Source organism: Pelodiscus sinensis, chromosome 5 (genome assembly GCF_049634645.1).
Source record: "Pelodiscus sinensis isolate JC-2024 chromosome 5, ASM4963464v1, whole genome shotgun sequence".
Classification (NCBI taxonomy): domain Eukaryota; kingdom Metazoa; phylum Chordata; order Testudines; family Trionychidae; genus Pelodiscus; species Pelodiscus sinensis.
The window spans coordinates 7,010,064-7,032,208 of NC_134715.1; the positions used below are offsets into that span (position 1 = coordinate 7,010,064).

Below are 22,145 nucleotides of genomic sequence, written 5' to 3' on the forward strand. Positions count from 1 at the left end.
GGTTACCAGGAATAATTATGAATAGGAATTCTACAGCTTAAAGAATACCAGGTGGGTTTAAAGTGATGGAGGAAGGGATTGGCATGAAGAAGGAAAACAAAAAGACATTTTTAATGCAGGGACATAGGCCTTGCTGGCGAAATAGACAAGGATAAGTAACCTGCAGAAGCAGACAGGACAGACACATAAATCATTTGAGGAACAAGAAAATACCACAATGTGATGCATAAATTCTACAAGGCAATAAATAAAAATGATCTGTTTTAAAAGAGACAAGGTAGATGAGGGGAAAATCTTCTATTGGACCAACTTCTTTTTGTGAAAGAGACAATCTTTCAAGCTTGCACAGAGCTGAAGACCTGCAGAGGAGCTCTGTATACCTTAGAAAGCTGGTCTGTCTCACCAACAGAAGTAAAAGATATTCCCTCATCCACTTTGTCTCGCAAAGATCCTGGGACCAACACCAGCTACACCACCACTGAAAACTTTAAGAAGACTTTTCACAAGGGCACAGATGGCTGCATAATTACCTGCATTTAAAAGCTATGAGACAGAGACAGGAGAAGGAATCTGCAGAAAGATTTTTTTTAAATATGTAAAATGAAAATCTGTGAAAGATGACAGCCCAATCCTCAGCCTTGTTCCATTGAATTAAAAGCAAAGCGGTCCATGTATGTGAAATTAAAATCTAGTCTTGGGACTTTAACAAAGCCATGCTTTGGAAGGATTTAAGAAATGGATTTTCACATATAAGGTACTTGCAGTAAATTATTTTGTGAGGAGGTGCTGGAGCGTAAGAGTTTTAGTTTGGAGATATAGTAAGTAAGTAAGTAAGTAAGTAAGTAAGTAAAGAAAGAAAGAGAGCAAATACAGCATTTATTTGCACCCGATTGTGTCTCTCAATTTTTTTTTACTCTAACAACCCTTTGGACACAGTCAAACAGCATACCAATAAAATTCTAAATTAGACAAGAATGAAGTTTGTAAATAAAAAAACTTTTCAAGCTTTTGGAGGGGCCCACACATTAAATACACAGTATTAAATGATGCTTTGGGAAGAATAACTCCCTTCCTTTTAAGAGTTGTACAGCACTCTAAGCTCAAATCCTGAGCCCTGGACTCATCCCAAGATGGGGAGGGTGCAGTGGGGGTTGGCGTAGGAGGGAAAGGATCCTCTCTCGAGTTCTGTACAAGTCCCTCCACACACAGAATGGAGGTCAGGGCTGTCAAGTGCATCTCATGTGAATGTGGTAGCCCTGCTTGTAACACTGGAACACCCACCAGCAGCCAACCTCCACCCCCCGACCTCTTCCCCAAATCAGTCTCCTGTCTACTCCTCCCCCGACTAGTCACCCTCCCAGTAGTTCTGGAGAGCTGTGAACTGCTGATTCCCAGAAGAGAGAGGTAGGAGCAAGCTCAGGTGTTCTCTAGGGAGGAGGCGGGTCAGGGACTTGGTGGAAGGGGTAGAATGGGGCACGGGGAGGGGAGAGATTGGACACCATCCCAGACAGGAGTGTGTCTAACCTGCTCTTAAATATTTCCTGTAATGGAGATTCCACAACCTCCCTAGGCAACTTATTCCTGTGTTTAACCACCTTGACAGTTAGGAAGTTTTTCCTCATGTCTAACCTAAACCTCCCTTGCTGCAAGTTAAGCCCATTGCTTTTTGTCCTGTCCTCAGAAGCCAAGGAGAAAATTTTTTCTCCCTCCTCCTTCTAACACCCTTTTAAGTACTTGAAAACTGTTATCATGTCCGCTCTCAGCCTTTTCCTTTTCAAACTAAACAAATCCAATTCTTTCAGTCTTCCCTCATAGCTCGTGTTTTCTAGCCCTTTAACCATTTTTGTTGCTCTTCTCTGGACCTTCTCCAATTTCTCCACATCTTCCTTAAAATGTGGTGCCCAGAACTGGACACTATACTCCAACTGAGACCTAATCAGCGCAGCATAGAATGGAAGAATGACTTCCCGTGCCTTGCTCACAACACTCCTATTCATGCATCCCAGAATCATGTTTGCTTTTTTTGCAACAGCATCACACTGCTGACTCATGTTGACTTGTGGTCCACCAGGACCCCTACATCCCTTTCTGCCGTACTCCTTCCTAGACAGTCGCTTCCCATTCTGTATGTGTGAGACAGATTGCTCCTTCTTAAGTGGAATACTTTGCATTTGTCCTTATTAAACGTCATCCTATTTACCTCAGACCATTGCTCTAGTTTGTCCAGATCATTTTGAATTATGACCCTTTCCTCCAAAGCACTAGCAACCCCGCCTATCTTGGTATCATTTGCAGACTTAATAAGCAAATTCTCTATGCCATTATATAAACCCTTGCTGAAGATACTGAACAGAACCGGTCCCAAAACAGACCCCTGCGGAACACTGTCATATCCCAGCATCTATCCATCCCCTACAGCACCCAGGACCCACCCACAGAAGTGAGTCATACATGTACCCACCCCTGAAAGCATCTCCTCCTCTCAAGCAGCATCTAGACTACAGACTCCCAGCTACTATGACCCGCTCCACCACCCAATGGCCCAAGCACTCCAGGATCTATTCATCTCACCCAGCAATACCAGACACGTTCCAGCACCATCACTTCATTTTGTTCTGGGCAATTGCACTTGTATTCCCCCTTTATGGTTTACCAAGGCACCCACTCTAGGCTTCCAGCTTCCTAGCCATGGCCAAAAGATCGTTAGTGTCTGCTGTATTGCTCACCATAGTCACAGTACTTCTCAGATATTGCACGAAGGCCTGCCTGACTTTTACGGAAGATTTCTACCATCCCGCACTAATACACAAACATTTGGGCTTTTTATACACCGAACTCCTAAAATACCTCCATTTAACTCAGGTAGGATTAGTCTTAATTCAAACATGTTTGTCCAAGATACTACAGGAAATGGCCATAGTTTTCACATTCCCTTTTAATTCCAAATTCCTAGACCACCTCACACCTCCATAACTTACTGGTGAAACCCCAATGAGGTAAACTGAGGGCCACTAACAGCAATCAAATCTACACACAAACCTCTCCATTTCCATGGGAAACAGGGAGCTTAATTCTTCACCTTAAAAGTAAGGATTGAAGAGTATTATAAACTTCTCCCACCTCAGATTGTATTCACTTGTCCTCTCTCAGGAAGCAACAGATGCGAAAAATTAGATTCATCCATTCCCAGGACATTCCATAGACCCTAGAAACCGTTCATATCCTTAAGTCCTCTATGAGATAGTTTTGAAATTAAATTAGGAAAGGTAGAGATTAATTTTGGATAAGAAAAATATAAGTTTGCTTTCTAGCTTGTGGTGGGAAGTAGAATAAGGTCCTAATCAGCAAGTATGGGAATGCCATGTGAACAATGAGTTGTAAGACCATAATATAATGGGAAGGATGTATGGTTTAAAAACGAATAAAAAACAATGTTATCTTGAAACTGAGGCCTGAGTGCAGAAAAGGGCAACAAAAGAAAAACTGTTGATAAGAAAGGGGGGAGGAGGAGCTAAGAAGGGAAGGCCTCAGAAAGTGAAAAGTAGCAAGAGTGAACTGTCCCTGACTAAGTACTACAGATGCTAGCAATTATGTTTGCTGAAGCGCCATACATTTGAGGTCAAATACGAGAGGGGTAGCCATGTTAGTCTGGATCTGCAAAAGCGACAAGGAGTCCTGTAGCACCTTATAGACTAACAGATGTATTGGAGCATAAGCTTTCGTGGGCAAAGACCCACTTTGCATCTGACGAAGTGGGTCTTTGCCCACAAAAGCTCATGCTCCAATACGTCTGTTAGTCTATAAGGTGCTACAGGACTCCTTGTCGCTTTTGCATAAATTTGAGGGTGGATCTAGTCCAATTACACTGGGGTTCAGCCAGGATTAGAGGACTCTTCTCTGGTCTGGTCCATCTGTGAGTATAAATGAACATACATTTGTTCCTGTTTTATTATTGTCTGGATGTGGGAAATACTTAATGGCTAGTAATTTATACATGTTTAGAACATTAGCATGAATCGCATTTGGCCTTGGATTTCATAACAGAATTTATGGTTAAGTTAACGTCTGCCCTATATTTTTTCATATTTATAAACTAATCATTCCAAACACTTTTCACATGAAGGCGAACCTTTCCATTGTATGCTTGGTCTTCGGTCTTGCTTATTTGAGGGAAACGTATCCTGCCAGCATCCATTAGCCAAAGCACTGGCTCCAACCCAACATAAAGAGACAGCAAACACTGCTGTGAAGCTCCTGCTAAGCATTTAAAAAATCCTATGTTAGAGCAGCAGGAAAGAAAGCTCTGCCGGGCAGCAAGGATTCCTAGCCCGGACCATTTAGACACTTCTAATCTGGACGAGACTTTTCTGTGAAGAGCCATGCTGAGCTCTCTTCAGCTGCTGCCAGAGATTGGGCTGCAGAGCTAGCAGACGAAAGAACCCGTCCATGCAAAAACGGCAATGTCCACGAGTTTGCAAACTCCCCACAGAGAAATGTTCTGTCACCCCCAGAGATTGCAGCCCCCGAGTTTGCTCTTGTAATGATTACCAGCCCCACAGGTGAAAGGGTCCCGGAGCTTGTGGAGCTCATAAGGGGTCATTACAGGACCGGTTTCTGCGTTAAAATACAGACCTTACTAAACTGAAAAAAAGTTGGTGTCGATATTATTTTAATTATTTAGGTGGTTGTGCACTGCTCAACAACAGCAAAAGTCATTACTGTGTCCATGCAAAACTGAGATTTTGCTCTATGTGAATAGACCTTACCAGTGAAAAATACTACTCTGAAAGCTAGACCCAAAGTTTTGACTACCAGAGCTATAAGTGTGTTCTACGGCTCCCCGCCCCCCTGCTCCGCCCCCAAACTACTCTATATTAGCTAGGAGAACAAGAGTCTGCTATTTCCCCATGGCTCATGTTTTACGCACCTATCACAATTAACTTCAGCATACATTTAGGGTGCCTGGCAACTTTCTGGGCTGAGCATCGAGGACCTGATCCAACTCTCATTGCAGAAAATGGCACTTTTCCTTTTACTTTAGGGGAAAATGGATGGAAGCTCAAGGAGAAAGTTCCTTCATCAAAATCTACAAAATTACCATACACTTCCTCTGCCTAGACACCTGTGTAAAGGAAAGATTCTTCTAGGTCTAGGAATATAATTATAAACCAAAAATTGGTTGGTATTTACCAGTTAACATGAAACCAGTCATACTGGGCCAGACTAAAGGTCCATCTAGCCCAGTATCCTGTCTTCCAACAGTGACCAATGCCAGATGCCCCAAAGAGAATGAACAGAAGAGGTAATCATCATGTGATCCATCCCCTATTGCCTACTTCCAGCTTCTGACAAACAAAGGTTAGGTTCACCTTTCCCTGACTGCCATTCCTGGCTAACAGCCATTGATGAATCTATCCTCCATGAATTTATCTAGTCTTTTTTTAACCCTGTTATAGTCTTGGCCTTCAAACACACAGTCAACCTGAGGAACTCCTTGCCAGAGGATGTTGTGAAGAAGTACTTCCTTTTGTTTGTTTTAAACCTGTTATCGATGAATTTAATTTGGTGACCTCTAGTTCTTGAGTTATGGGAAAGAGTAAATAAGTCTTCTTTATTCACGTTCTCCACACCAAATGATTTTATAGACCTCTAGCATTTCTCCCCTTAGGTCTTTTTCCAAGCTAAAAATAACGAATAATTCCAACACTTTTGGATATGAAGGCAAAGCAGTCCATTGTATGCTTGGACTACAGGCTTACCTATTTGAGGGGAAATTATTCTGCCAGCATTATTCTCTTCTCCGAGACACAGCCAATGACAGAAAACTCATGTGCAATAAAGCAAAAGGAAAAGTAATGTGAGAGATGCTCACAGAACTGAACACTGAAGAGGACACTTTTCTAAGCTACATCACTCTTTTTTTTTTTGCAGTTGAAAAAAAGACAAAAAAATGCCCTCTAATGCTTTATTTTCCTTCTCTGTGATGAATAACATCACTTAATCTCACAGAGTCTTATGAAGATAAGTTTATGAAAGCTTGTGTAGCACTCAGGCACTATGGGTGTGTCTAGACTACATGCCTCCGTCGACAAACAGCTGATCAGCAGAGCGGGGCAGCCATTTAAATTTAAATGAAGCCGCGATTATTTTAATCGCGGCTTCATTTCCCTCTGCCGATCTGGCTAATCTACATGCCTCCGTCGACGGAGGCATGTAGTTTAAACGTACCCTATGAGATCACCATAGAAAAGCCTGGGAGGAAATTAATAATGTTATATTCAGTGCAGGGATTGGACCCTGTACATTAAATAAAGGCTAGTGCATCACATTGAATGAGGATAAACAGAAATACCAAAAAACTTTCTATTCACAACTTTTCTGTGGAAAACAATTATGAGACCATGTAGTTAAATATTGTATCACTAGAAGACTTACCCTGCATTTCTGGGCCCTTCATAGGGTTGCCTATGGATCGTGAACATGGTATGAAAATTGGTTGAGCGGAAAAAAAAAGGGCGGGGGGAGAAAGTTGTTCAACACAAAGGAGGGAACAAAGTTGTTCAGCAAAAAAAAAAAAGGAGACCAAACTTGTTGAGTGGGAAAAAAAGAAAAAAAGGTCGCTGCGCCTTTAAATCCCCACAGTCCCCACTGTCCCTGCCCCCACCGCATACAGCAGGGGAAAAATGTCCCTGCCAGCCTTCCGTCCAACAAAACAGAAAATACCAGACATTTTACATATCCGGTATTTTCTGTTTTTTTTAACGGACAGGGGCCATAAATACCGGACTGTCCAGGCGAAAACTGGACACCTGGCAACCCTAGCCCTTCAGAGAATGGGGCTGGCAGTGTGAGCCAAGAGCTGTTCTCGGAGGCAGTCCAGGGTGGTGGAGACCATGATACCAGCCAGCAACTGCCCCCTGTGGTCATGCGTGAATATGACTCTCTTTGTTTTCACACCCTCATTTTTCATTTGATATGAACCAATTGAATTCCAGGCACATCCCATTATCCTGACACAACCAAACCTTGGCCTTGCTTTAAGTTATGTGTATGCACATAGGCACTGAATTAAGGTTGCCCAATCAACTTTAATTCTAGCCTTTCCTAACTTTCATGTGCTTGATTTTGCAACGTTAATGTTCTTTTAATGTAATGTAATATTATATATGGCATGCAAGGACTCCCAAATGCGTACATTTAAGTGACTCTGCAACTTGCACTCTATTTAGACTATTTTCAAATGCATAATATTTATTCAACTAGAATGCCCTCTTCTGAGCTGTTCCTTTTTATTGTGCAAACTGGCATTTTCCCAAAAAAGTCTCAGACTCACTAGAACAGTGTTTCTTAATCTGTATGCCGAGGAGAACAACAGAATTCAGGCGCCTTTTTTTTTTTGCTCATTAACTTGCACCCGACCCCTTTTTTCCCCTCCCAATAACTTTCCCCTCGGCCCTTTTTCCCCCAACCTTTTTTTTTCTTTTGCTCAACAATAAATCCTTGGTGTTCCTCATAAAAAAAAAATTGTTTGGAGTTCCTCGATCTTATAAAGTTTAAGAAACATGGCACTAGAAGAAAGGTGTAAAACTGTCGATAACCAGAATGGTGTCAAACCAGCATGTGTTCTAGTTTATCCATATACGTGTATGTGGGATGTAATCTGAGGGCCATGGGGCAAAGCTCACTGACTCATTGGTAAGAGACTACCTGGTAAGAAAAGGCTCTAAACGTGGGCTTCAGTCTTCATAAGAGACTCAAGGACAAGTCCTTCAGTGGCAGGAAGGGCTACAGAAAACCCTGAACAAAGTAGGACTGAGACATTTCGGATACGTCTAGACTACATGCCTCTGGTGACAGAGGCGTGTAGATTAGACTACCCGGCATAGGAAAATGAAGTGGCATAGGAAAATAATTGCCGCTTCATTTAAATTTACATGGCTGCTGCGCTGAGCCGATCAGCTGTTTGTCGGCTCAGCGCGGTAGTCTGGACGCACGGGGGTCGACATCAAAGGCATTTGTCGACCTCCCAGGTATGCCTCATCCCCTGCAGGTATGAATGAACACAGCCACAGAGCACAGCTCCTTGGGCACGAGCAGAGGGGAATGTTTTGGAAACAGCCCTGGGGAAGAAAGGAACGAGTGAAGCTATTACCCCCTCAAATCAACCAGCCAAAGGAGAATACCACAGATATGACTCCATTTCCCTAATCAAACACAGAGGTGGTGGTGCTGCTAGTATGGAACCCCTTCCCCACCTAGGATTGCCAGATGGTTTCTGAAAAAATATCGGAAAAAAAAAGAAAAAAGGACTCCGAGAGTTGTTAAGCAAAAAACCTCCCCCAAACCAAAAACAGCGTGGCCCTTTAAGAAACGCGGGGGAGGCTTTTTGGCTCTAACAGGCTGCCAGCGGCCACCTGCCAACTTGCCTTCTGCGCCGAGCCGGGCGGCTCACCTAGAAGCACTAGGGCCGGGAAAAGATCAGAAAGTACCCGACATTTTAGGTGTCTGGAATTTTCTGATTTTTTTTTTACCAGACACAAGGTGAAAACACCGTACTGTCCAGGTCAATAGTGGACACTTGGCAACCCTATCCCCACCAGAGCTACTTTGTGGTTCGTCTGTGGGATAAAAAATGTGTTTGCTATTTTCCCTCCAAACTTTGTCATGCCATACAACAAAATACTAACCTGAAGTGCCAGCCACAAGTTAATATAAGATAGCTGCCGGAAATGAGGAAATTAATTATATTTCCATTACCCGTCACCTCACCACTTCCCAACTTGCCTTAAAAAACCCTACTTTCAGTAATATTTTATTAGTCTTTCTTTTAAATGAACAGTTTTGCAAGTAATTTTCTGGTTAGATTGTCCAGGAAATTCATTTCCAATTAAGCTGTCAGGACAGTGAAATATAAAACCTGTCCTTTTGATATACCCACAAATCCCTGTTAGTCTACCTGCCTCCTTGCTACTGTGCTTGCTAACAAGAAATATGAAACATAATGAATACCATTATGCAAGGAGTTCTGGCACTCTGCTCGTCTGCATGGATTAGATTTACACTGAGCTCCCCAGAAATTGCTGAAACATATAATTACTCAAACTACATGTTATTTTAACTTATCAGTGTCACTACTGATAAGAAAACAGATATGGAGTCATCCAGCATCTAAAATTCTGACTATATTAACGGCAGCCTTAAAACTAATAGAATTATTTACATTTATATAGGGACTCTCATTCAACAGAAGGTATATGAATTCTTTTCTACGAAGACTGGAGTCCCTTCATGCCTGTTTAACAGGGCACCATAGCAATACACTGCACAATCGCTGTGGGAAGGAAGTGAAGAATAATGTAGCTTAGCCAGATGAAACGACAGAGAGAACATCTGGCTCTCATCTGTAATCAAAATAAAGGGACAGATCACCAACCAATTGTCATAATATTGTAAGAGACTGGGGCTTTGTCTACACTGTGGATTCACCCCCATTGCAGCCAATTAGTGTAGCTGCACTAGTGCAAATACCTAGTGTAGACAAGTGAGTAGTCCTGTAACACCATTGGGCACGTCTACGCAGGAGAGTTATTTTGAAATAACAAGGCGAGCGTCCACACTACCAAGCCTGTTATTTCAGAATAATGGGCTTGTTATTTTGAAATAGTAACTCCTGCTTGCGAAGAGGGATAAGCTTATTTCAAAAATGGGTAAAACTCACTTCCTCAAAGGAGAGTGGAGAGGGGGGGACCGCAGAAATGTACATGGAAACTAGCAGCTTTCCTGGTCTACTCTGGGATAGGGATGTAATAGTGTAGTCGATTAACCAATAAGCAAAAGCTTATCAGTTAATGCTATAGACTACATGCATTTCCCACCCTCCCCCCAACCCTCACTGTCTGTCAGTACATTTTTTAGCAGGCTGGCCAGCAGCCCAGCTCGGTCCTGGCTTGTGCCAGGTCTGGGACCTACCCTGCTGCAGCTCTGCCTTTAAAGTGTATTAGGAGCCAGGCAGGCAGGCAGCCTGGTTTATTTCCGGCTCTGATTGGGTCCAGGAGCTTAGATGCCTCCCTGGACTGAGGCTGCTGCCCCCCTGCACTGGTGCCTCTGATACAGAGGCAACAGCGTTGGGTGACAGGCAGCCGGTCCATAAGGGGAGCTGGTTTTTAAATTGGCTCCCCTCATGGACCAGCTCCTGCCTGGCCCCTAGGGCCAACTAAGGGGTGGGCGAGCCGGGCAGCTGCTGAGGCGCCAACTGATGGGGAGCACCTGATGGCAACTGTAAGGGGCGCATGGTGCCCCTTACAGTTGCCATCAGGTGCTGCGTGCCCGGCTCCCAGCTCCCGGCGGGCTGCAGTGGCCGCCCGGAGTGGGGGCCGCGTTAACCCCCGCAGTGCCCTTCCCCCTGCAGCTGCAGGGCTCTGCATGGCCAGGCATGGCCCTCCCGGGCGGTCCCAGGCTGCGTGCCAGCGGCCGTGGCCGGGAAACGCATGCGCCGTGCAAGCGGGGCACCAAAATGGCTCGGGCCAGCCCTGCTGGCACCCCACTCTGATACAGAGGCAGCAGCACGGAGCAGCGGGGGCTCCTCAGAGGTGGGGCCGGAGTGCACTGGCTGCCAGCACCACCCCCGGAGACTGTAGAATAGTTGAGTCACCGATAAGAATTCATGAGGTTAATCGACTATTCAATTAACCAATATTTAACATCCCTAGGCTGGGGGCTTGTGCTGGTGTGGTAACCTTGGTGACCGGTAATAACGGCTGTATCTATGTGGCATATCCCCAGTGCAGACAAGGTCTGATAGACCTAGCTCAAAGTAGTGTCATTTTCTAGCCGGGTTTCTTACATTGTACAATCAACTCATTAGCTGGAGGCCAACGCTCACCACTCTGCCTAATCTGACTCGTTCTATTTTCTGGTAGTTTGGGAACATGTGAAATTCTGTGGGCAAGTAAGTGATAGAAAAATAAGGAAGGGGACACTGGACCTGTAAGACTCATAACATCAGAAGTGCCATCCTCTGTGGTGTGGCACGAGGGACTTGATGCCCTTCCTCCCAGCCCTTGGCGCCAGATCCTCCAATTTGATCATCCAATGGCGTCAGAAATAGATCAAGTTGTAGATCGTTTAAAAATCTGCTCTCCAAAAAGCACCATGATACGAAACAAGACAAACCTAGAACAATTATGTAGAGGCACATTCAAGAAGAGGTTTAAAATCTAAGGTGGTTTTTTTTTTAATTATACTTGAATACAGGGAGAGCAAAGAGGGGGCTGGCTGCAGTAGGCCAAGGCAGGAAGTTGTTGGGAGGGACCAGAGGAGTGAGGAAAATGCTCCTCAAAGGCAAGGAAGAGAGGGAAGAGGCCCAGGGTTCTAAGGGATGTTGTACCACACTGCTATAGCCCTGAGTTGGAACCTGGAGTACCGGGCAGGCCTGGGTCCCGAGGGGAAGTGACTATGCCCTGAGAGAACAGGATTTAAACAGGCTCGGGGAAGGGACTTGTATGTGGAACTGTTACCCCAGAAGGAGGCCAAATTGAGACTGACTCGGTGAAGAGCTGAAGTCACGGAGGATTCAAGGAAAAGGCAAAGTCCCCAGGGAGGAAACCCTGGGTGTGCTGCTCCCTGCTGGACCAGCCAGACTCCAGCTGAAGATATTGCGATGGGCCCTGCTGAGCCGAATGAGGGCTACAGGACAGGAGTGAGGGGCTTTCAGATAGTCCGACCAGGCCTGCGTACCCTAGAAGGGATTGGTTTGTTTTTGCACAAGGCCTGACTCGGCCAGAGGGCCGAATCACCGAAGATCTGCTGGCAGGAGGCACCGTGAGCAGGGGAAATTGAGGAAAAGCTGTAGGTGCACACTCGACCAAGAAGTGACCACTTCAGACATCTTGCCAAATTGGGAGAAGTGATGAACAAGCGGCAATTTGGTAACAGTTGGTAAGAGTGCTGTATGATCGCAGCAAGGAAAGAGGAAATCCACAGAGACCGGAATTGCTTGCGCCTCAGTTGAGCCAACAAAAAGGGTCAAGTTGCTGGCTGAACTCACACTATGTGAGGACAGATTTGCAGAGCCTGTCAAAAAAGTATCTTGGCAAATAAATACTTGGATGTCTTCGCACACCAGTAAGCCAGATATTTAATCTCCATTACCACAAAGATGGGAAAATGTGGTGATGAGCTAATTCTTCTGTCCTCCAAGGGCCAGGGGCCTTCTGGGCATCTACAAAACTTTACTGGTGCCTGTACCATCAGGTGTTGCTGCAAAATCAACAGCTTCCTGAGGTGCTGGAACAATTTGGCTAGCGCCAGTACTGAGAGCCATGGAACCAAACTGTAGACCCTGTGTAGGATGGAAACCTATTCAATCCAAAGGGTGTTGCAGCACCCCGAAACCCTCAATTTCCACCACCTATGAGTGTCTGTAGTCAGAATAATTTTCCCTGCACGGCGCTGTGTTGGTACCAAGGCAATGAAGACTCTGGTAACCCACACACTCTTCACAGAGATCAGGATAATGAACAAGATGACGATGTTGACTAGACATGTCACCAGGGCTCTTCAAGGACACCTGATTTATTATTAGATTTTGTTTTACCCTTTAAATTGTATTATGATGCAGTGATGTCACAAATAAAGCCATTTGTATGTCTCAGAAAATACACAGAATCATTAAACTTACAAAAATGAACACAACTGTTCCAAAGACATTTGCATGTGTTGAGGTTTATCCCGGTTTCTTTGGTAACAGACCCACCTGACAGCTCCACATCATACCTCATCTGACATTAAGTTGACCAAAGGAGTGGTTTGTGCAGCTGCCTAAAGTCACTTATCGCACCAAGAGACCTCTTCCTGATTTTGGATGCCTATTTACTAGGGAATACGTTTGTATTCTAAAGCAATTCTAATGTAGTAGATTTGCAGCTTCAACTGTAGAAGATTCTGTGGACCACTCTTAGGCATTGGGGTGGGGTCAAAAATGAGGGGTTCAGTGTGTGAGAGGGCAGCCAGGAAGAGGGCTTGGGGTGCGGGGTCTAAGTGGGAGGTAGGATACTGGTTCTGGCTGGGGGGGGGTCTGGACAGGAGGGGGTGCAGGAGCAGGATAAGGGTATGGAATCTGGGCAATGCGGGGGGCGCTTACTTGGCACAGCTCCCCAGGGACGCACATGGTTTTGTGTCCCTCGCTGCTCCCAGGCACCACCTCTTGCTGCTCCTATAGGCCATGATTACAGCCAATAGGAGAGGTTGGGGGAAAGCTCCTTTTGGCCATGATTACAACCAATCGGAGAGGTTGGGGGGAAAGCGCCCATTGGCCATGATTCCAGCCAATCGGAGAGGTTGGGGGGAAAGCTCCTATTGGCCATGATTACAACCAATTGGAGAGGTTGGGGGGAAAAGCTCCTATTGGCCATGATTACAACCAATTGGAGAGGTTGGGGGAAAAGCTCCTATTGGCCATGATTACAGCCAATTGGAGTGGTTAGAGGAAAAGCCTCCAGGTGCTTTACTGCACCTGCTGGGCGGAGGGGGAATGGCAGCACATGGAGCTGCTTCCTCCCATGGATCAGATTAAATTATGACTTATCTGACTCCGGCCCATGAGACTTGGGGTCCCTCCCTTCCCCTCACAGCAGGGAGCTGGTGCTGGTGCTCCAGCCCTGCGGGGGCTGGGGTGGCTGAAAAACCAGCATGGGCTCCCCAGTGCTGGGGTAGGGGGAGCGCTGAGCCTCGGGAGCCGGCTGCAGGCAATCTGAGGGCCGGGTTCCCCACTCCTGCGTTTAAAAAGTATGCAGTGCTCCTAATGTCCATTTACTAACACTCCTTAAAACAGAGCCAGTCTCATTGTAAAGTGTGTGGCACATCATCACGATGTGTCCACCCCATCCAGGACTGGAAGTGGTTAGGGTGGCCAGGTCGGGCTATTAACTCCACAAGCTGTTGGCCTCAAGAAAGCGCCAGGGAGCTGGGCTGGATCACAAGCAGGCTGTTGTGGGGAAAGGGTGGTCACTTCCTGGCAAGAGGGCTTGGAGCTGGAACACCCAGAGCAAGGAAGGGACCAGGAGAGGCAGGAAGCAGTTCTGGAAAGGAGCTGGCAGAGGAAAACCCAGAACCACAGTAGACTTCCGATAATCCGGAACCTATGGGACCTAGGTGGTGCCGGAGTATTAGGAGGTAATATAAGCTGGTTATGTATATACTGTATACAGAATATACTGTATATAAAGTGTTCCTAACCTTTTTATTGTACATACTGTATACAGTATACTGTAATGTTTTAGTTTTTTAACCCTTTTTTACCTTTTTCGCTCAGTTCAGCTGCTGCTGCTGTTACCTTGTGACTCATTTTTTGCCGAAGCTCACTCACTAGGCTCTTGCCATTTTGATGCTGGACTATCAGGAGTGCCGGACTATTGGATGCCGGACTTTCGGAGTTTTACTGTACTAGGTTGAGGGTCCCTGAACTGGAGCCCAGAGTAGAGGGTGGGCCCTGTCTCCAATGCCGGTGGCTGCGGAGGGGGGCATGGCAGGGCAGCAGTAACCTGGAAGCCTGTTTGGATCACTGTGGGAATGCCAGACTTTGGAGGACCACAAGGGGGGAAACTGCTCCGTGGCCTGGCCAGAGGGCTGAGTCACGAGAAGGAAGCTGTAGTTCCTGGGATGAGAGCGGAGCCCGCTGGAGAGAGAACGAGGCAGCGTGAAGTGCTGCAAGGAGAATCCACCTCAAAGGCTAATCCCCAGAACAATCAGGAGGAGGTGGGGAGTGGTACGTCCCACCCCTTGCATGCAGAATATAGGGCTGATGGCCAAGAGACCCGCCTGCTATCTGTTGGAGGTACGCTATCCTTCTAGCACCACATTATGGAAAGCCTGATTGTGCAATCCCTACACTGGTGAAGATCTGTGTGAATGGTCCCCCTGGGTCCTACTGGCTTCAAGGGGTGTGTCTAAACGACATGGCTCCATCGATGGAGCCATGTAGATTAGGCTGATCGGCAAAGGGAAATGAAGCCGCGATTTAAATAATTGCGGCTTCATTTAAATTTAAATGGCTGCCGCGCTGAGCCGACAAACAGCTGATCAGCTGTTTGTCGGCTCAGCGCGCTAGTCTGGACACTCCCGCACCAACCTGAAAGCCCTTTATCGACCTCCCCGTTATGCCTCGTAGGATGAGGTTTACCGGGGAGGTCAATAAAGGGCTTTCATGTCGGCAGGGGAGCAACTTCATTTCCCTTTGCCGATCAAACAAATCTACATGGCTCCGTCGACGGAGCCATGTAGTTTAGACACACCCAAGGAGTCCTTGTGATAATAAACACCTAGCAGTGTAACCAAAGGTTACACAATGAGACCCATAGGGGAAGACTGCGCAAGGCACTTCTGCAGCTGCCCTCACTCTCAGCCACTGAATTCTCCTATCAATGGGACAATTCACCTGCTGAAAGTTGAACATCTCTTTCAATACCTTGGTGGATTGGGACCACAGGGTACGTCTACACTACCGAGGAAGATCAAAACTGCTGCCGTTGATCTTCCAGGGCTCGAAATAGCAGACAGCTAATTCGAAGTGAAAGGGGTGCTCCAGTCAATGCCGGCCGTCCTGCTTCCAGGAGGAGTAAGGAAAGTTGAAGGAAGAGTGTTCTCCCTTCGATTTCCTGCAGTCTAGACCAGTGATGCACAACCCATGGGTCGCAACCCGCAAGGGGGTCACAGATGTCTTCCTGGGGGGTCGTGGCGCTTAGATCCAGCCAGCTAGCAGCTGGGCCTGGCCATTGGTGGCTCCCGCAGCGCAGATTTAAAAAAAGGTTGCGCACCACTGGTCTAGACAGCGCCAACAGCCGAGTTAAACTACTTTGACTTCAGCTATGCAATTACCATAGCTGACGTTGCGGATCTTAACTCGACTTTGTCCTGTAGCGTAGATGAACCCTTTGACTCTGCCATTCCTATGTCGCTCACAGTCAGTCTCCCTTATGATCCTATAAATTCAAGCTCGCCTGAGGAGCGAGTTATTCCATCACCGATATAACAAAAGATAAAACCAAGGCCACCTAGTGGGAGAGTTACATTTCCAGCATTGTTAGCTTACACGACCTTCATTCCTTTTGACAAGGAGTCCTGTGGCACCTTATAGACTCCTTGTCGCTTTTGCCGAGCCAGACTAACACGCCTACCCCTCTGATACTTCATTACTTTTGTAGTCATGGGGAAACATTCACAGGAGAAATACTTTGCAATAAACTTAGGTCCACCCCTGCCTCCTCCTCTCCCCACACCCTTCACCCCAATCACCGCAAAGTATTCTCTTCTTTGAGTTCTACAAGGAATGTAATTTGTGGACAGCAATGAGAAAATGTAATTGTGCAGTTTGGATCAATAGAAAATGTTCATTCTCTAGAAACATGTCTTCCCTTAGCACGACCTCTTCTGCTGTATTACCTGCTGTAATTTAAATAAGTTCCATTTCAAGCTTTTCTTTGCTTCAGCTAGCAGTGGCAGAACAAGGTCTTTAATACTGTATGTCCAACACAGAGCAGAGCAGCTGGGGAAAAAAATCTCTTGTATCTACACCATTAAATACCTGACTCATTTGCTACACTTGACTGACTGCAACCTTTATTAGACTGAACAGAACCTTGATTTGATAAGACACACAACCTAAACTGCTTCGGAAGGCAATGGAAGTTGAAGGTGCTCAGCAGGTCACAGGATCATCTGCTAAACAGGTGTATGTCTATACTAGCCCCCTAGTTCGAACTAGGGAGGCTAATGTAGGCATTCGAAGTTGCAAATGAAGCCCGGGATTTAAATATCCCGGGCTTTATTTGCATCTTCCCATCCGGTTACCATTTTTAAATGCCACTAGTCCGGACTAGCTGCCCACGGCTACACGCGGCAGGGACCCGGTAGTTCGAATTAAAGCTCCTAATTCGAACTACTGTTAAACTTCCTTGAGTTGTGATGCCATGAGAGCTCAGATTCTGCACTTCTATGTGGTCCTCGTGGTACAATGGGGCTGGATAATAATAATAATAATTCTGGCATAAGGGGGATCCCCACACACTATAGTTATGAGGGAAGCGGGGAATGGAGGGAGAGTCAGAGATCATACTCAGACCATGGACTGCTGAAGAATTCTGCTCTCATTTCCACCAATGTGCTTAAATCCAGAGAAGTGCATGGAGTTACACCAGGAGAATAGCTGTGGGACTCCAGCCCAGACTCTGTTTGATAATAACTTTAACACTGAACACTACATCTCAGGAATTACATTCAGAACTGTATTTAAAAGATAGCAAGCAAAGTGGGTCTTTTGTAGATTGGATTATTGAGTGTATAATGTGTTAAGTGCTAGCTGCGTTTCCTCTGCTGTTTGTAACTATGGATATGCAAATGAAAGGAAAGATGGGAAATGGAAAAACATTTTCTTCTCCATTTAGAAGGTAACACGAATGCTCAAATCACCCCCACCAGGCACACAGTGATTGTGAAGCAAATGAGCAATATGCCAGGCTATGTACAAAGTATTACACTTTATGGTAAGGTAAAGAATATCAGCAACTTGTTTTAATAAATGTCTTTCCGGTTGTTTTTCAGTGCTAACTTGTAGTCTCAGCCAGCTCTGAGTCTCCTCCAACTTGAACCAGTATAAATCTGGCATAGGTCCATTTTAACCAATGGTGTGACACCAGTTAAGACTGGTGCGGCAGGACAATATTATTGAACCACAAAACTAGGCTGCAGTTCTATTAAATTCAGAGTAAATAAAAAGAGATGTCGTTGAGTGAATGCACGTCTGGGGGCTGGATCCTTCACCGCCGTAAGCCAGTGCTTCTATGCCAATTCAAAGCAGCTGAAGATCAGCCCTATAAACAAATCATTTCAAAGAAGGTGATTTCTACCCTATACGCCTTTAGCCATTCACAGCCACAGCCACATTGCCTGCCTGGCGCAAACACACATGATCTGTCATCTGGAGGCAAATACATCAATGTTGCCAGTTCAGGTGGTGATAACCCGGGGTACCATAAATTATTTAACACATAAAATGCAAATGACATCTCCCTGGGAATACAGCTCTCTACAGACACATTGATTTCTTCCTATTTGAGTAGCTATTGTGCTTTTAAACCATCTCCACACCCTCATAAGGACTAGTCTTCAGGTGTGGCCCATTAAACGCCATCGGCTAGAATGGAATGGAGTTACATTGGCGTGAAACATTCCATCTCACGTGGAAGCAGATCTAGCTGCATAACAGTGCACGTATCACATAGCTTACGTCTACAAATTATAGCTATAAGAGCACCTTTTGTTAACAGTATAACTGTGCCCGCACTGAGGGAGCTGCCCCCATATAATTATATCAAGTCATAACCCAAATTCCTTAGACTTGGTACAAAAGCTATGCATGGATCAACCTTGCCGCGAATAAGTTTCCAGCTTCACCATATTTAGGTGTAAAAATCACAGAGTCCGTTAACTGATATGAACCTCACACACACACACACACACACACACACACACACACACACACACACACACTTCACCATATTTAGGTGTAAAAATCACAGAGTCCGTTAACAGATATGAACCTCTCACACACACACACACACACACACACACACACACACAGCACAGTGCAGAGTTTAAGGGTGCAAATAGTAATGCCAAATACACACACACACACACACACACACACACACACACACACAGCACAGTGCAGAGTTTAAGGGTGCAAATAGTAATGCCAAATACACACACACACACACACACACACACACACACAGCACAGTGCAGAGTTTAAGGGTGCAAATAGTAATGCCAAATACACACACACACACACACACACACACACACACACACACACACAGCACAGTGCAGAGTTTAAGGGTGCAAATAGTAATGCCAAATATCTATTCACCAGGATGGACAGAAATGGTCTCTCTGGTCAGTGGTTCCCAAACTTTTCGGCATCACGCCCCCTTTTTGATTTTTGAAAAACCCTCATGTCTCTCCCCCCCCCCCCCAAAAAAATAGCAAAACTTGTTGAGCAAAAAACAAAACAAAACCCTGACCAGCGTAAAAAACTTGATGGGGGAGGACTGGGTCCCCTTGCGGTCCCCCTGGAATTTCTTCTCACCCCCCCCCCCCAGGGCGGCATGCCCCCTAGTTTGGGAGCCCATCTAGCCTCTGTATGTCAGAGGCTGGGAATGGGCGACAGAGGACGGATCCCTTTGTGGATTCCCTGTTTTGCTCACTCCCTCTGGGGCACCTGGCACTGGCCACTGTCGGAAGACAGGCCATGGGGCTAGATGGCCCTTTGGGCTGGCCCAGGGTGGCCGTTCTTATGCTGTCCAATGAGCAGATGGGACGCAGGCAGCATTCCGGTGTCCGCTGCTCACTCTGCAGGGTCGTTTCCCCCCTCGCCCCGGGGCAGGGGACGCGTTTCCCGGCGGGTGCGGTCCAGACTGGCCAGCCGGTGCCGTCGGGGGGTCCCCAAGCGGTTCCTCGGCAGGGCCGGCCAGTCGGACCCCGGGGTCATCCCGAAAGAAACTGCCGCCCAAGGCGCGTTTCCCTGGCCGACGCTGCCCGGCGGCACAAGGCTCGGAGCGAGCCCGGAGCGAGCCCCCGCGGGCAGCAGGGTGCGCCCTAGGCGCAGCCACCCGCCTGGCCCGGGCGAGGGTCCCCTGGCGGCCTCCCTCGCCGTGCGCCCAGCCCGGCTCCAGCCTCGCCACGCGGCGGACCCGCAGGAGCCTGTCCCGGCCCGGCGCCCGCCCCTACCTGCTCGGCGCCCGGGGCAGAGCGGCGCGCCCGGCTCCACGTGCGCCATGGGCCGGCCCGGGGCAGCTGCGCGGCCGCCGGGGTCCGAGCCCAGCCCGGCAGCCGGGGATGCATTTGAGCAGCCCGGGAGGGGGCGGGCCCGGGGGGGCGGGGAGCCCTTGCCCGTATTAGGGGAGCGGAGGAGGGAGGTTTCCCAGCCGCGCCAGCCAAAGACCTGGCGCCGCAGAAGAGCCACCCAGAGCCCGCCCCGTAGCGGGGCGACCGCCGCCACTCACCCCGCCGTCCTCTCAGCAGCAGCGCCCCGGCATCCTCCGCCGCTCCCCTCCGCACCCATGATCGCCGGCGCCCCGCTGCTGCCAGCGGTGCGGAGCACACAGGGTGGGGAGAAACGGCCAGTGGTCCCAGGCTACCTCTCCTCCCCCCTCCTAGCTTGGGATGGGCAGAGGCTGCCCAACGCATCTGCCTCTCTGCCTCCTCCACGCTGCCAAATCCACCCTGCTTCAGCCACGGGCTGGCAGAAATGTACATCTGGGGGGGACCACGACGAGCAGGCATCAACCGCAGCTCCCTGCCCTCCGGACTTGGATTCTCTCTAACAGGTGTTTGCCCAACCCTCTCTTTAAAAAAAAAATCTCCAGTGATGGGGATTCCGCCACCTCCCTTGGACCACTGTTCCAGAGCTTACCTACCCCTAGAGTTAGCCTGGCTTCCCTAATCTGTAACCTAACATTCCCACGCTGCCCATTTTTGTCCTGCCTTCAGTGGAAGTGGAGAACAGTAAAGCCCTATCCTCTTCAATAAAACAACCCTTCATATATTGGGAGACTGGTGCCAGGTCCTGCCTGGGTCTTCTTTCCCCAAGACGTGCCAGCAAATATCTTGGATTCGAAAGGTATTACTGTAGTAACGATGATAATTGGTAAATAAACAACATCCCGAAAGAATTCTTTCCCAAGCCCCTTCTTCTGGCCATGAAGCAACAGCCCAGTCTTATCAAGCACAGGATCAGAAGCCAGCTCCCCACAGACCAGGGCACCACTCAGAGTACCAACAGCCAATGCCCTGGCACAAAAGCTGCAGACATAACCTCCCCTGCTGCAATGATCAATATTCCCCACAACAAGCCTTTCAAGATCAGTAGGTCTTACACACGCCTATCACATGTGTGTGAGATCTCATCCCCTGCACCAACTGCCTCCAACAACAGCTAAGCGAGTAAACAAGGCAATCACTACACTCTCAAATAAACTCCTACTGAAAAATGGTAAAAGACAAAATCACCCATCACCCAGGGACAAACACTTAGAATGATCACTCCACATTTGAAGCCAAATGCAGGACAATGTAGCACTTTAAAGACTAACAAGATGGTTTATTAGATGATGAGCTTTCGTGGGCCAGACCCACTTCCTCAGATCAAATAGTGGGTCAGATCACTCCACATTTGACTTCTCAGTCCTCATTCTCAAAGGAAAATCTTCAAAAGACGAGCCTGGGAGGTGATTTCATAATGTTGCTAGACACTAAATTCATGCACTTAATAAAGACTCCGGATGCACGACTCATTATAGTCTCTTACCCACTAACCCACTTTTGTCCTGCAGCTGCAAAGATGCTAACTGCCTTCCCCTAGAATGGTTTCTTGCAACATGTGTTAATTCCTGATCTGTTCTATTTTGTTTTTAGCTGGGACATCCTAAGGGCAGGTCTACTCTATGAAATTATTTCAAAATAACTTATTTTGAAATAATAACTCCCAAAATAATAATTTTGAAATAGCGTGTCAATACTATGGGGAATAGTGATAGAGATGCAGCCCTGTTAGTCTGGTCTAGCTGAAACAAAAGACAGAAGTATGTAGCACTTTAAAGACTAACAAGATGGTTTATTAGGTGATGAGCTTTCATGGGCCAGACCCACTTCCTCAGATCAATATGTGGAAGAAAATCAGCACAACCATATATACCAAAGTGATACAATCAAAAAAATGAACGATGTGAAATTGACAAATCAAATTTTAGAACAGAGTAGGGGTGAGGGGGGAAGTTTAGTGTCTGTGAGGTAATGACATTAGGGGTGATAATTGGGGAAGCTATCTTTGGGGAAGCCTTGAAATTAGTCTGAGGCAGACTCCATTAACGTGAATGTGCCACCGCAATTTAGAACCCCAGGAAGTACTGGGGAGTAATTAGTTTGAATTACTCTGGGGAGTAGTTATTTCAAAATAACAGCACTGGAGTGTCTGCATTACTGCTATTTCAAAATAACTATTTCGAAATAAGCGTCATTCCTTGTGGAAAGCACGAGTTATTATTTCAAAATAACCAGCCCATTATTTTGAAATAAAGAGCATGGTAGTGTGG

The 22,145-nt window shown here is 46.8% G+C and overlaps 1 protein-coding gene across 8 annotated transcripts in view; it reads right to left on the bottom strand.

The window, feature by feature from the left end:
* NPFFR2 (neuropeptide FF receptor 2) overlaps positions 1-20,187 on the bottom strand; it is a 40,325-nt gene extending 20,138 nt beyond the window's left edge. For 4 of the 8 annotated variants that reach the window (XM_075929405.1, XM_075929400.1, XM_075929404.1 and 1 more), the window contains exon 1: positions 19,783-19,925. The gene's annotated coding sequence lies outside the window, so the exon portion shown is untranslated. Of the gene's footprint in view, positions 1-19,782; positions 19,926-20,057 lie in introns of those variants that run through there. The other 4 variants (XM_075929406.1, XM_075929402.1, XM_075929403.1 and 1 more) reach the window with 3 other exon arrangements.
* Between the last annotated feature and the right edge of the window lie 1,958 nt (positions 20,188-22,145).